Source organism: Triturus cristatus, chromosome 5_2 (assembly GCF_964204655.1).
Source record: "Triturus cristatus chromosome 5_2, aTriCri1.1, whole genome shotgun sequence".
NCBI lineage: Eukaryota > Metazoa > Chordata > Amphibia > Caudata > Salamandridae > Triturus > Triturus cristatus.
This window is the reverse complement of record NC_140588.1, coordinates 694,394,066-694,408,844: the sequence shown is the minus strand read 5'-3', so window position 1 is coordinate 694,408,844 and position 14,779 is coordinate 694,394,066.

The window sequence follows — 14,779 nt, the reverse complement described above, 5'->3', positions numbered from 1 at the left end:
GTCAGCGCATATGGGAATAGCCAAATTCATTTTTTTGCAATTGGTGTTTCTGTTTTAAATTAAGTTATCTTCAGAATAAGTTAGCAGTTTTCAGGATATAATAACATTACCCTGATACTCCCAACTCCCAACATTTGAGCTTTAACTCGGGCACCTGCTTTATTTATATCTGTAAGTGCTTCCTGTTGAGGTTTAATGACAGGAGCATCGTGCCCGAATGAATCCTGAACTGCATATTTCCGTTCCGCCGCGGATCGTGGAAGTTTCGACATTTTCGCGTTCCGCGCGGAATGCGAAAATGTTGAAATTTTGTAATTTCCACGAGCGGAACGGAAATTGTCGCCCACCCTTACTAAACAGCCCACAGGGCAGGGTGCATTGTATTAAAAAAAAAAGTAGGACATGTGTTTTTAGGTTTTACATGTCATGATAGTAAAACATTCCCACATTTGTTGATCATTACTGTGAGGCTTACCTATCCTGTAGGCAAACATTAGGTTACCTTACTACATTTAGCAATGTCCTGTTTGGTCTTGATGGTGTTCGATTTTGCTCTTTCATTTGTAAGGGTGCATTATAATCATGAGTAGTTCGCACCCACAAATAATCCTTTGTCATGTTAACATTTGGTCATTAGATTGTGTAATAATGTGCAAAGTGAAGTGTTAACAGCCGCGGTGCGTCCATTGGGGCGTAGGGGCGTAGCCCCACCAGCCCTGCTGCTTGGACCCACGGCTGCCGTACGGTAAAATAATTAAAATAAATGTTTTTACATTTACTTAGTTAGCAGCACCAAAATTATTCCGGCGCCGCCGGGCAGCACCCGACTGAATCGGGAGTGCGCAGAGCAGGGGGGGGCGGGCTGGTGATTTAATGATTGACACTGTGAGTCAGTAGTGTGAGGTCTTAGTTTTTTTCCCCGCATGTATGCTTCGGGCAGCAACTTGCCCGAGCATGCGCACCCAGGCCGGCCCCATTAGCTAGTGGGGGGGGGGGTACAGGCTTATGCTGGCGGCAGCCCCTGGCAGCAAAAGGGCGACAGGGCGAGCAGTTAGTGTGCCCTCCAAGCCAATCCTGGCGCTGATTGGCCGGTGACCGCGCAGCACAGCAGGGGCAATCCATATTGGATGCCGAGCGTGGGTGGCTCAGCCGCCCTGCACAATGGCCAATCACTGTCTCTGACTTAATGTAGTCATGCAGTGATTGGCCATTTGCGGCGCGCGGCGCTGGGCTGCAGTGTCGTTGGATGAGAATCCGGTTCAGCCTGAGCCTGGTGGTAACGGTCCGGAATCACTCGCCTCGTGGACCTCGTCGCTTCAAAACTGACACTGATGAGAGAGGTATGTACTTGTAGTATGTTTATGGTTTACCGTATACCGGCGACATCTGTAGTGTACACCTGTCCTTTTGCCTCGGTGTATAGTAGCTGTTCAAGGCCTCTTTCTTGATAGGCCCTCTCTCTCCTGTGGCTTGGGCCTATAGCTCCGGCCTCCGGGAAATGGCCCTCTGAGCACAGATATAGCCTCGGCAACGGGATCGAATGCTATAGTGGAGCCTCTACGTAGTGTCTGTTAATGAGGATTTGTGCATTCTAATCACAGATTCCCCCAGTATGCGCTGCGCTCCCCACGCCGGCTTGCCTCCCACCTCGCACAGTCGCTGCCTGTAACCCTGCTCTCCTCTGCCAGTTGACCCTGGCAGCTCCAGTGCTGCCGTTGCTTGGGCACTCGTTGTCGTCCATTCCGCCTTGGTTTGATCGATGCTATAGCTACTAGATGCCGATGGTTGATCCAGAAACCCATGTAAGGGTACAGCGGTAATCCCACAGTAAAGCACAGAGCGCTCTCATAACATGTCACTGTGAAATACTGTATATGGTAAATCCCGCGCACTTATATGTTCTGCGAGGGCAGCCTCTCTTGGCAGCCTTGAAGGGGGGGGGGGGGGAGAGGGGGCGAGCTCTGCATGAGCACAGTGTGTGTCATTGTGGGTCTGCGTTACATGTCTTTATTTACTCCATTGAGCTAATAGTCAGTCATAATGGCCGCTACGAGCGTAATTGTGTATTTGGGGTGATTAGGTAATGTATATACTATTACGGTATCGCGACCGTAAATGATGATGATGAGCCTTCCGCAGCAGACCTCTGTCGGGTGACTCACGGCACCTCTCGAGCGCCGCGCTTTAGAAATGTTGAGCAGGCATTGAAGGTGCGCGTTCAAAGTCGGCTTTCTGTTACTGAAACCGCTCAAAGCTCGAGGCTATTATCGCAGTAAGAGCGCAAATTCCCTCACAAGCGCTGCTCTGCCATTAGCCTTTTGTGCCCGTGCTGCTGGAAGCTTTTCTCAGGGTTTGCCATTCTTGGTCGCCAGCCCTGCCTTGAAGTGGCACGCACTTTCTGATGTATTTGTGGGGAAATACTTTGTAGGGACGACTGTCGGCTCAAGCCTCAGGGCTCTAGGGACCTCTTTAGCAGCCTCACTCTTGGGGTATTGGAAAAGTTACAACTAACATACTGTCGTTTTTTAAGGTACCCCTTCTTACATATCATTCCTCTGGCAGGAAGCTAAGGCTGGTCACTGGTCTGCATTCCTCTTATATGTGGGCTTATAACCTCTATACTCTTCATGGCTTCTCCTAAGAAAGGGGCTAAGAGCTGCCCTCCTTTTTAATGCATCCGCCATTATAAATATAAAAGATCATTCTCCTTGTTACATCACACATTGGGCTCGCAGAGGTTCCTTGTTTGGGCTGCATATGAAAAATTACATCTTTACTTATGTAGAGGCCTCAATCTGAGCCCCACTATTTGCAGGAAGAGTTAAACTTACATGAGGCTGTACGGATTCCACTGTTATGGTTCTTCTGGCCTGTGTTCTGGGTCGCCGATCTGTGATGTAAGAAGGAGAATTTTATGTTATGTTTCTTGTGCTAAGAATTCGAACTATCCCTTCGAGGGGTCTTGAACTTTGATCCTCTTTATTGAGAAGACCTTTGCCTCTATTTCTGTTATGGCCTTGGGCTATATGAAGTCACAAGAGTCGATGTCATGTCAGTACTCCTGACACCACATAGCATTTTTTGTGAGGAATTGTGTGTCGAAAGGCACCAGCCAGTGCCTCCCACCAGGAATTACTTATAAGTAGGTGTATTCCCAGAGCAAAACCATTTCGGGTGATTATTAAAAGCTTGTCTCCTATTTATGTCTTATCAACAATAAATATATACTTATACACTTATCATTACTCTTTTTCCTCACTAAACATTTAATCAACACTCTTTCATGCTACCAGCCACGCTGTGAGACCTGTTTATTGAAAAAATATCTGTCCTTTTATAAAAAAATAATGCAAATAATTTTATTTAACAATATAAAATCTCATAAGACCATTTCAAAATTCATTACATTAAGTATCATCAAAATGTTCACAATATAATCAGTCAGCATTGCATGTAAAAAAGCCACTTCTATTTTTGTTATATTTGTCTCACCTGGAGCATCTTCGTGTATTGGTGTAAGGCATTATATAACCATGCGACTAGCCTTCTGCTGAAACCAATACGATTTAAGACCAACATGGTGGGACCGTGGGAAATTTCGTATCCATTACAAAAACATTATAGGAGAAATTGTCTGTTTTTAGGTTTCAATTTATTTTTATTGAGTACATGGTCTGTTAATTAATAAAAGCTTACCCACATAACCAGACACATACATATAATCCCTAATTTCAATTTAACCATTATGTCAAAGAGCACAGACAGAATTGCTATATATCTGTCTCTGCAACCACTAAAACAATAAGGGAATGAACAGAGAATGTAAAGGAAGACCGAGTTAAGAGTAGAACAAAAGAGATTCCCAAACCACATCAGTTTGAACCGCTTCGGCAGTCTCTCGCCCCAGTGCACACACTTGCAACCAACTCACACTTATGCTACCTGACATGTTACCAGAACCTGCGGCAATGCAGATGTTAAAAAACAATTAAACGAAGGACCCTTCCATGAAGGATCTTGTAGGATTGGGATCTGTAAAAAGCAAGTTTTATCGCTCTGACTCACTCTTCAGTTTAGCTGCAATTTACACCATTGCTGAAATTCCTATTGCCTGCAGCCTTTCCATGTTTCTGCAAACTTATGCCGTGGATCCTGGGTCAGCGCATATGGGAATAGCCAAATTCATTTTTTTCCAATTGGTGTTTCTGTTTTAAATTAAGTTATCTTCAGAATAAGTTAGCAGTTTTCAGGATATAATAACATTACCCTGATACTCCCAACAGATGAGGCGTGGCACTGATCTGGATAGCCGGGGCAACCAATGTGCTCTTCTTACCATGGGAGGGGCAGCATAGTCTGGAGGAGTCATATGAACTAGAAACAAGGCCTGTAGGACTTTGTTTTTGCGGATAGGACTGCCAAGACTGAATGTAAAAGATGTGGGTGTTGGTCGTCCTTCTAGGGTTGCCCATCATTTCATATTTCCATTCCCATGCTATGAGTTTTCATGGATCCTTGTCGAAATTATACCACTTCAGAGCTCCAGGAAGTCACTGCAAAAAGACTTCCCCCTCTATTTTCTGCACTTGTGCCTCCTCCAAGCACCCCGCTTTCTCCAATCCTAACACCGTTGCCTCTCCACCTTCTCCACATATATACCTGATGCAGATCACAAAATGCATATGATGTAAATAGGTCAGTGAGGCACTGCTTTTGTCAGAGAGATCCTTTTGTTACTTGCAGTTTCTAAGTTAAAATCCTAACATACAACAGAGAGCTATTAACTGTCATCTAAGAGGTGGATGCAAACTGCAAAGAAAAAATTGGAGCGTTATGTTTTTTCCCCACAGTCTTTGTTTCATTACCCTACTGTTTCTAAAAATAAATTGTTATCTTTTCATTTTCAGCACCTGACAACCTGAAACATTACCGCATTTTGGGGCAATTTTCCAGCAAACAACAAGAGGACCCCAACCTCCTTTGCTGCTCTCTCACCCGACCCCGGCTACAACCCAGCAAACACCAGTGTTAAAGGTAAGGAAACTGATGCTATATATTTTTTTACATGGGAGTTAGGGCTATGTATGTATGTGGTCACTCTCAAGGCCCTCAAGCAGTGTCTTTCAGTGCCTCCAGCAACCACTATGGCACAGAGAGGCAGGAGGCAGTACGGCTCTATTTTTAGCAGTCATTTGAGATGTATTAGGATAATGCACAAGATATATGTATAATGTATTTATACTGAAATTTGATATTATTGCACTGCACCTTATACGTTGTACTTTGATTATTGACAGGTTTCAGGGGCGTAACAAACACCCCCGCAGCCCCCGCGGTGCGAGGGGGGCCCCCAGTCTTCGGTTAGGTGAAGGGGGCCCCCTCAGCTCTTCGGTAAAGAGCTGGGAGAGAAATGCTTGCTGTAAAAAGCAGGTGCAGTCTGCAGCCTGCTCAGAGCTCCTCGCGCTGACCCAGGGCAGGACTGAAGAGAAACAAAGTAACAAGTTACATTGTTTCTCTTCAATCAGAGCGAGGCCGGAAAAGGGATGGGGGTGGGGGCCCCAGAGAGAGCATTCCCCACAAGGCACAGCCTCTGAGAAGGGACAAGGCAACAGAGTGTTGGCGGAGAAGGTTTGCAGCTCCAGGGACAGGACTCTGCTGGGACACATTGGAAGGTAAGCAAGCATTGGAAATGCAATTGGCTTCGCAGTCTCCCTGGATGGCACAGAGTGTTTCCTCTGTGGCCTGCAGTGTCCCCGATGCTGATAGTGAACATGGAAACGTTCCCAGATCTCCACAGAAGAGAGAAAAAAAAATGGCTCAAGAATGTTTGAAAATGGATGTACGTGTAGAAAATGACAGAGAATACTTTTTTAAATAGTTCAATATAGCGTAAGCTCGCCCCCAAGGTATTGGAGCGCTTTACACGAGCACCAGTTACATTACAGGATATTTCTTTTTCTATGCAGCGCAGGAGAAAATAAGTTTGTTTATTCCTATCACCTTTCCTGACCCCTGCAGCTGCTTATCACATCAGGCTGTGACACAAAGTTTGACTAATGGTGTAGGTAAGAGAATGTGTTACCATTTGTTTTTCTTTTTAAAATATGCACAGGTCCAGCAGGACACATACTTTGTGTGTGCTTCATTTAAACAGTTTTTATCATTATCATGGCTGATGCAGGACAACAATAAGACAATGCAAAATGCCCAGATAACGCTGGTGCTAAATGATCCTGCTGGAGAGAAATCATTTGTCTGTTAGTAGTTTTTAATTGTAGATGAACTGTATTTTATGTGGAAGCTCAGTGGGTTACTGCCTTTGTCACAGAGATCCTTGTGCTACTTGCAGTTCAGTAGTTACAATCCTAACATAGGACAGTGACCAATGACCTGTCATCAAACAGCTGCAGACAAACATGAATGGTATAGTTAGAACTTCGCTTTCTTTTTTTGTGATATAGTTAGAACTTATCCAGTCTTTCATTATTCTAATGTTGCTAAAATGAGTAAGTGTGGGCAGATATACATTTTTATCAGTAAAGCTGACCCCCATGGAATACTCTTTAAATCCTGAGCTTGTGTTTCCCCAGACCAAACCCTCTTAAAATATACTGCCCACCAGTATGGATGACATGTGATTCCTACACCTTGTAATCCTCATTGGCTTATGTGACATTCCCTGTAGACTGATTTACATACTTGTATGATTCACTGTCTCTGTATAATGTGTGCGTGGTGTAAAGTACTGACACACACTACACTGATATGAGTAGCGCTACACAACAAATGAAATGCATATGAGAGAGGCGCTACGTAAAGATGAGGAGCACTGTTGGAGGGTTACACAAGGCCACACTTATTTTTTAAGCACGGGGTTATTAAGTGATTTGCCCAGAATCACAGGATGTTGAACCAACGCTGAGACTCGAGCATGATCCCCCAGTTCCAAAGCCAGCATCTCTGGCTGTTATGCCACATTCCATTTGTATCAGTGGTCTTCCCAGCTGCAAAGGAAGGGAGAACATGTCTGTGGTTGTTGCACATTTTTGAGCGACATTTGAGACCAAGTGCAAAACTATCTGGAGCCTTCAGCAAAATTCTATTTTTATGTTTTTTGCTCCCTCCTTAGAATTAATTGGTAATATTTGATGCTTTTGGTGTCAATTTGGCACTGTCTGGTGCTGGCACCCTCGGCACCTGCCTAGTATTATTAACTCGCTGTATCATCAGCCCTTTATTTACTTTTAGACTATGGCCATGGGCGTACATACCAATGGTTCAGCATGTGCAGTGGCATCGGGTCCTAGGAATGGGAGGGGCCCACTGAATATAGCTGTCTTTCAGTACCCAACCAGTAGCCAGGGAGCAATTTTCACCTCCTTAAATGAGGGCGCGTGAGGCTCGTGCTACGCCACTGACTCCAGCTTAACAGAAAAACTCACATTTTAGGGGCCTCCAGAGTACTATAGAGTTGGGGAAAGTCATTCCCAGGTTCCACAGCACAGAACCTTCATTTTCTTTTTTTTAAATACATTTTAGGTATCCAGTTTCTGCCCATGCTGTGCACTTTTTATTTTATGTTTGTTTTGCTATGAATTCTATGTCTTGTTATTCACATTGGTAATATTTTTTATTGAGGAATCCAATAAAGAGCAGGTTATGAATTGGTACTTAAAGTCTAATGATGCATAGAATGAGCCCAGAACAGCAACGAAATGCTAAAAATAATAGAGATATATTCAGGGAAATGAATGGGACTGGAGTGTAGCAAACTATCACCAGAGTCATATGGGAGAGAGTAGGACACACATAAGAATGGAAGGACATTGTGGGTCGGAAGGGGAGAATCCATGTAAGATGTCATATCTAATAAGCGTTGGCAAAGCCAATAGGTCTGACGTTGGTTGGAGGACTATTGGCTGTACCATTGTATGTTTCTTTTGCTGTAGTTTATTATGAATTTATTGTTCCAAGATGGCTAATGGATGCTGAGAGAAGAAAGACATGAAGGAATCATTGAAAGACGAAAGGGTGTAAATACAGCGGGTGGACAGCGGTGTATGAGAGACAATGAAATACTTCAGGGTGTAAATACAGTGGGTGGACAGTGGTGTATGAGAGACAATGAAATACAGGGTGTAAATACTGCAGGTGGACAGTGGTGTATAAGAGACAATGAAATACTAAAGGGTGTAAATGCAGTGGGTGGACAGTGGTGTATGAGAGACAATGAAATACTACAGGGTGTAAATACAGTGGGTGGACAGTGGTGTATGAGAGATAGTGAAATATGAAAGGGTGTAAATACAGCAGGTGGACAGTTGTGTATAACAGACAATGAAATACTACAGGGTGTAAATACAGTGGGTGGATAGAAATGTATGAGCGACAATGAAATACAGGGTGTAAATACTGTAGGTGGACAGTGGTGAATAAGAGACAATGAAATACTACAGGGCGTAAATACAGTAGGTGGACAGTGGTGTATGAGAGACAATGAAATGCGAAAGGGTGTAAATACTGTAAGTGGACAGTGGTGTATGAGATACAATGAAATATTACAGGGTGTAAATACAGTGGGTGGACAGCGGTGTATGAGAGACAATGAAATACAGGGTGTAAATACAGTGGGTGCGACAGCAGTGTATGAGAGACAATGAATTACAGGGTGTAAATACAGTAGGTGGACAGTGGTGTATGAGAGACAATGAATTACAGGGTGTAAATACAGAAGGTGGACAGTGGTGAATGAGAGACAATGAACTATACAGGGTGTAAATACAGTAGGTGGACAGTGGTAAATAAGAGACAATGAAATACTACAGGGTGTAAATACAGTGGGTGCGACAGCGGTGTATGAGAGACAATGAATTACAGGGTGTAAATACAGTAGGTGGACAGCGGTGAATAAGAGACAATGAAATACTGGGTGTAAATACAGTAGGTGGACAGTGGTGCATAAGACAATGAAATACTGGGTGTAAATACAGAAGGTGGACAAGGGTGAATGAGAGACAATGAAATACTACAGGGTGTAAATACAGTAGGTGGACAGTGGTGAATAAGAGACAATGAAATACTGGGTGTAAATACAGTAGGTGGATAGTGGTGTATGAGAGACAATGAAATACAGGGTGTAAATACAGTAGGTGGACAGTGGTGCATAAGACAATGAAATACTGGGTGTAAATACAGAAGGTGGACAGTGGTGAATAAGAGACAATGAAATACTGGGTGTAAATACAGTAGGTGGACAGCGGTGAATAAGAGACAATGAAATACTGGGTGTAAATACAGTAGGTGGACAGTGGTGCATAAGACAATGAAATACTGGGTGTAAATACAGAAGGTGGACAAGGGTGAATGAGAGATAATGAAATACTACAGGGTGTAAATACAGTAGGTGGACAGTGGTGAATAAGAGACAATGAACTATACAGGGTGTAAATACAGTGAGTGGACAGCGGTGTATGAGAGACAATGAAATACAGAGTGTAAATACAGTGGGTGCGACAGCAGTGTATGAGAGACAATGAATTACAGGGTGTAAATACAGTAGGTGGACAGTGGTGTATGAGAGACAATGAATTACAAGGTGTAAATACAGTAGGTGGACAGTGGTGAATGAGAGACAATGAACTATACAGGGTGTAAATACAGTAGGTGGACAGTGGTGAATAAGAGACAATGAAATACTACAGGGTGTAAATACAGTAGGTGGACAGCGGTGTATGAGAGACAATGAAATACAGGGTGTAAATACAGTGGGTGCGACAGCGGTGTATGAGAGACAATGAATTACAGGGTGTAAATGCAGTAGGTGGACAGCGGTGAATAAGAGACAATGAAATACTGGGTGTAAATACAGTAGGTGGACAGTGGTGCATAAGACAATGAAATACTGGGTGTAAATACAGAAGGTGGACAAGGGTGAATGAGAGACAATGAAATACTACAGGGTGTAAATACAGTAGGTGGACAGTGGTGAATAAGAGACAATGAAATACTGGGTGTAAATACAGTAGGTGGACAGTGGTGAATGAGAGACAATGAAATACTACAGGGTGTAAATACAGTGGGTGGACAGTGGTGTATGAGAGACAATGAAATACAGGGTGTAAATACAGTAGGTGGACAGTGGTGCATAAGACAATGAAATACTGGGTGTAAATACAGAAGGTGGACAGTGGTGAATAAGAGACAGTGAAATACTGGGTGTAAATACAGTAGGTGGACAGCGGTGAATAAGAGACAATGAAATACTGGGTGTAAATACAGTAGGTGGACAGTGGTGCATAAGACAATGAAATACTGGGTGTAAATACAGAAGGTGGACAAGGGTGAATGAGAGATAATGAAATACTACAGGGTGTAAATACAGTAGGTGGACAGTGGTGAATAAGAGACAATGAAATACTAAAGGGTGTAAATACAGTAGGTGGACAGTGGTGAATAAGAGACAATGAAATACTACAGGGTGTAAATACAGTGGGTGGACAGTGGTGAATGAGAACCAATGAAATACTACAGGGTGTAAATACAGTGGGTGGACAGCAGTGTATGAGAGACAATGAATTACAGGGTGTAAATACAGTAGGTGGACAGTGGTGTATGAGAGACAATGAAATACTAAAGGGTGTAAATACAGTAGGTGGACAGTGGTGAATAAGAGACAATGAAATACTACAGGGTGTAAATACAGTGGGTGGACAGTGGTGAATGAGAACCAATGAAATACTACAGGGTGTAAATACAGTGGGTGGACAGCGGTGTATGAGAGACAATGAATTACAGGGTGTAAATACAGTAGGTGGACAGTGGTGTATGAGAGACAATGAAATACTAAAGGGTGTAAATACAGTAGGTGGACAGTGGTGAATAAGAGACAATGAAATACTGGGTGTAAATACAGTAGGTGGACAGCGGTGAATAAGAGACAATGAGATACTAAAGGGTGTAAATACAGTGGGTGGATAGTGGTGTATGAGAGACAATGAAATACAGGGTGTAAATACAGTAGGTGGACAGCGGTGAATAAGAGACTATGAAATACTGGGTGTAAATGCAGTAGGTGGACTGTGGTGAATAAGACAATGAAATACTGGGTGTAAGTACAGTAGGTGGACAGTGGTGTATGAGAGACAAATAAATACTACTGGGTGTAAATACAGTAGGAGGACAGTGGTGTATGAGAGACAATGAAATACTACAGGGTGTAAATACAGTAGGTGGACAATGGTGAATGAGAGACAATGAAATACTACAGGGCGTAAATAAGGTTGCACAACATAGACTTGAATTAACACAGGGCAGGGAGTAAACACAGTGGGCTCTGAAGTCGTGACCCTCAGCTGTCCTGCAGAGAACTGTACTCAAGTGCCCCATAGTCAATTTCATACCCCGCATCACGCATAAAGGTCAAGCTATTTTTATTCTCTAAAATTTCTCCCCATACTTCCCTAAATAAGTAACCATTCCAGGATGGTTGATATGCATTTGACCTGTAGAAGGGTACAGGGGACATATGGGTGTCCTTGTGTACTGTGGGAAGGGCTGTGACGAGAGGGGGTGGACTGTTAGAGACAAACAAGGAAGCCGTTCATATCTTTCTCTCTCTTTTCCATTGTGCCTGCGACATGCCTTTGTGTAGAAAAAACTATCACTAGGTAAAGAGGGGAGCTTGTCACAGCCACTAGTGAGATTCTACAGAGCTACCCCATTTCAACACCAGCAATGTTCCATGATTGTGTACTTAATAAATAAAATAACATGACATAATGTTGGCCCTGCCATAATGGTGGCACATATCGGCCCAATGTGCTCACCCATGGTATAATGGAGCCCAAACCAGGTAAAATGCGGGCGCTGGCATAATAGTGGTAATTCCTGTCTGATTGCGTGGTGCACAGTCCTCATACTTGCTTCGGCATAATGGCGGTAATTCTTGGCATAAGATTGGCGCATATGACATGCAACTATGACACATAGATATTCAAGGTGGAATCCAAAACTGTCTGTACGCACCGCGGTGCCCAAGCAACTTTGGGTGATGCCCGGAGGAGCTGTCCTATGCAGCTATAGAGGAGTTTGGCTCTGGTTCACCCCTTGGCCGCCACCTACCCAGCCGGACATCGGACATTGTTTTCCTCGTCTCCACGTTGTGTCTTTTCCCTCCCCCACCGCCTCCCTCCGTGATTCTTTGTCTGCCTTCCCTTTTCCAGCCTGACTCTCCTGTGTCACCTGAAGTACTTTCCCCCTTACCGTTTTTTTTTCTAATGTTATGCTATGCTTTTGTAATTCATGTTACTTTTGTAACTCCAACAACTGATGTAACAATGTTCTGAAACAATGTCCTACTTCATGTAAAGCGCTCTGATACCTCCGGGTCTAGCCAGCGCTATATAAAACTTTTCAAGCAAACAAACAAACAAGGCGGAATCTATCATGTGTTTTAGTGGTTCATGACAATAATTGAACTTTTTCACAAAAAAGATAACTTCTTGATTTATGTAAATTTAAATTAATTTTCAAGAAGGCAAAGCTGGTATTTAATAGCAAAACGTGTCTGCTTTCATAAACTGACAAGCTGATATTTTGGAGACAAATGACTGAATTTATTTAAAGCTGAAATTTGAGTGGTTAAAGGGCCCACTTGGGAAAGCCAACCCCGAACACACCTCTTTCACTTTGGTGTGCTTGCTGTACTCACTTCCTTCTTCAACTTGGTTCTCAGCTTTTCGTTCCACCACTTTTAGAATTCACCAGCCACCACTGGTGCATGCGCAGCAGGCCCCCGACCTGAGAACTCCTGACTGAATCCGGAGCGTGGGGGGCCCCCTCCATATTCTTTGCAGGTGGGCCCCCTCAAGTTTCGTTACGCCACTGACAGGTTTCTTTAATATATATATATTGGTAAGGCCAGCAACACACCATCATGAATACAGTACAAGAGCTGATTACAAAGTCATTCCAGTCACGGCCACTTGAACAAAAACTACAGATAAAACAATTAGGACCTCATCAGCCTGAAATAAACCTACAGCAAACTACCCAGGACAGAGGAAAAATGTCAAAACGTACATTCTCAAATGCCTGGTACACAAAAGCTGATTGGCTTACAGGGTGCCCTATAAGAAATTCTCTGTTCTGCTTCCCCTGCTTGCTGTTTGGCGGTGACTTTTCTTGGACACGGCAAGGAATGGTCGACCTGAAGCACATCGCTGAAAAAATAAAGAAGCATGCGCTCACAAGAAATCATCTGGAAAACCTGACAAGACTGGGAATGTTGGGTGAAGACGCACCAATTGAGCAGCAGATAAATGATGCGTATCGCAAATCCATTCAAAAACACAATGAAGCTGTTGATAAGAACAGACAAAATCTATCCAAGATCATTGATTGCATTCGTTTCTGTGGTGCTTTCGAACTGGCATTGCGAGGCCATGACGAATCAGAAACTTCCTCAAAACCTGGGATCTTCCGAGGCCTAGTGGATTTAATGTCAACCATAGACCAGGATTTGGAAAGACATTTAGCACATGCTACAGTCTTTAAGGGCACCTCTAATACAATACAAAATGAACTCCTTGACTGTATGCTCGAAATATAAGAAGCCATATTGTGCAAGAGTTGCAAAACACAGACTTTGTGGCTATTCAGGCTGATGACACCACTGATGTGTCCACTCAAACACAGTCCGTGTTAGTGTTTCGGTACCTTGACAGTGACAGAAACGTTGTGGAAAGATTTTATGGCTTCACGCATTTAAGTGACTCTAGTGCAGCAACCATCACTGAAGCAATACTGTGTCAACTGGACTTAATTTTCACGGACCTGCCTCAAAAACAAAAACTTATCGCACAAAGCTATGATGGTGCATCCGTAATGAGTGGAAGCCTTAGTGGAGTACAGAAACGAATTTGAGATGTGTACCCTAATGCTCATTTTGTGCACTGTTACGCCCACCAACTCAATCTTATTATGCAACAGGCGGTATCAAAGATCAGAGAGACACGAGTTTTCTTTCAGGATATCGGAGGCATAGCAGCATTCTTCACACGTTCCCCCAAAAGAACAGAAGCCCTTCATGAGATTGTGGACAAAAGCGTACCAAGGGGATCCTCAACTCGTTGGAACTTTCACATTCGTACAGTCAACTTAATCTTTGAACAGAGGGAGGGCCTTGAGAAATGTTTTGTCGCCATAGCATCCAGAGCAGACTTTGATCACACAAGTCAGAGTGAAGCCCATGGCTTTATTAGAACACTACAAGACAAAGAGTTTCAGTTCTTACTGTTTTTATTTCATGACATAATGATTCCTGTTGATGTGTTATACGATCAGTTGCAAAGAAAAGACCTAGATATTGTCTCTGTGAAAGCCAATACATCTGCATTTGTACAACAGATTATGAAAGTGAGAGATGGGGTTGAAGATTTAGAGAGCAAACTGCCGGAGCATTCTATTTTTGCAAACCGCAGACAAAACATCACCTCTCTGGTTCGAATTGGAAAGGAGATATGTGACATTGTAATTGTGCAGGCAAAAGAACGTTTTTCATTCACAAAACATTTGGTGAGTGCAACTTTATTGCAAAGTAAAGAGTTTGCACAATATGATGAATCCTTCCCTGAGCGTGCTCTGAATCAGGCTGTGGAAGCATATCCTATGCTCAAAAAAGAGCAGCTGAGAACTGAGATAACTGTACTCTACGGAATGCCTGTGTACCGGAAGGCCAGAAGCGCCTTGACTTTGCTGAGTTTAATTCATAAACTGCATA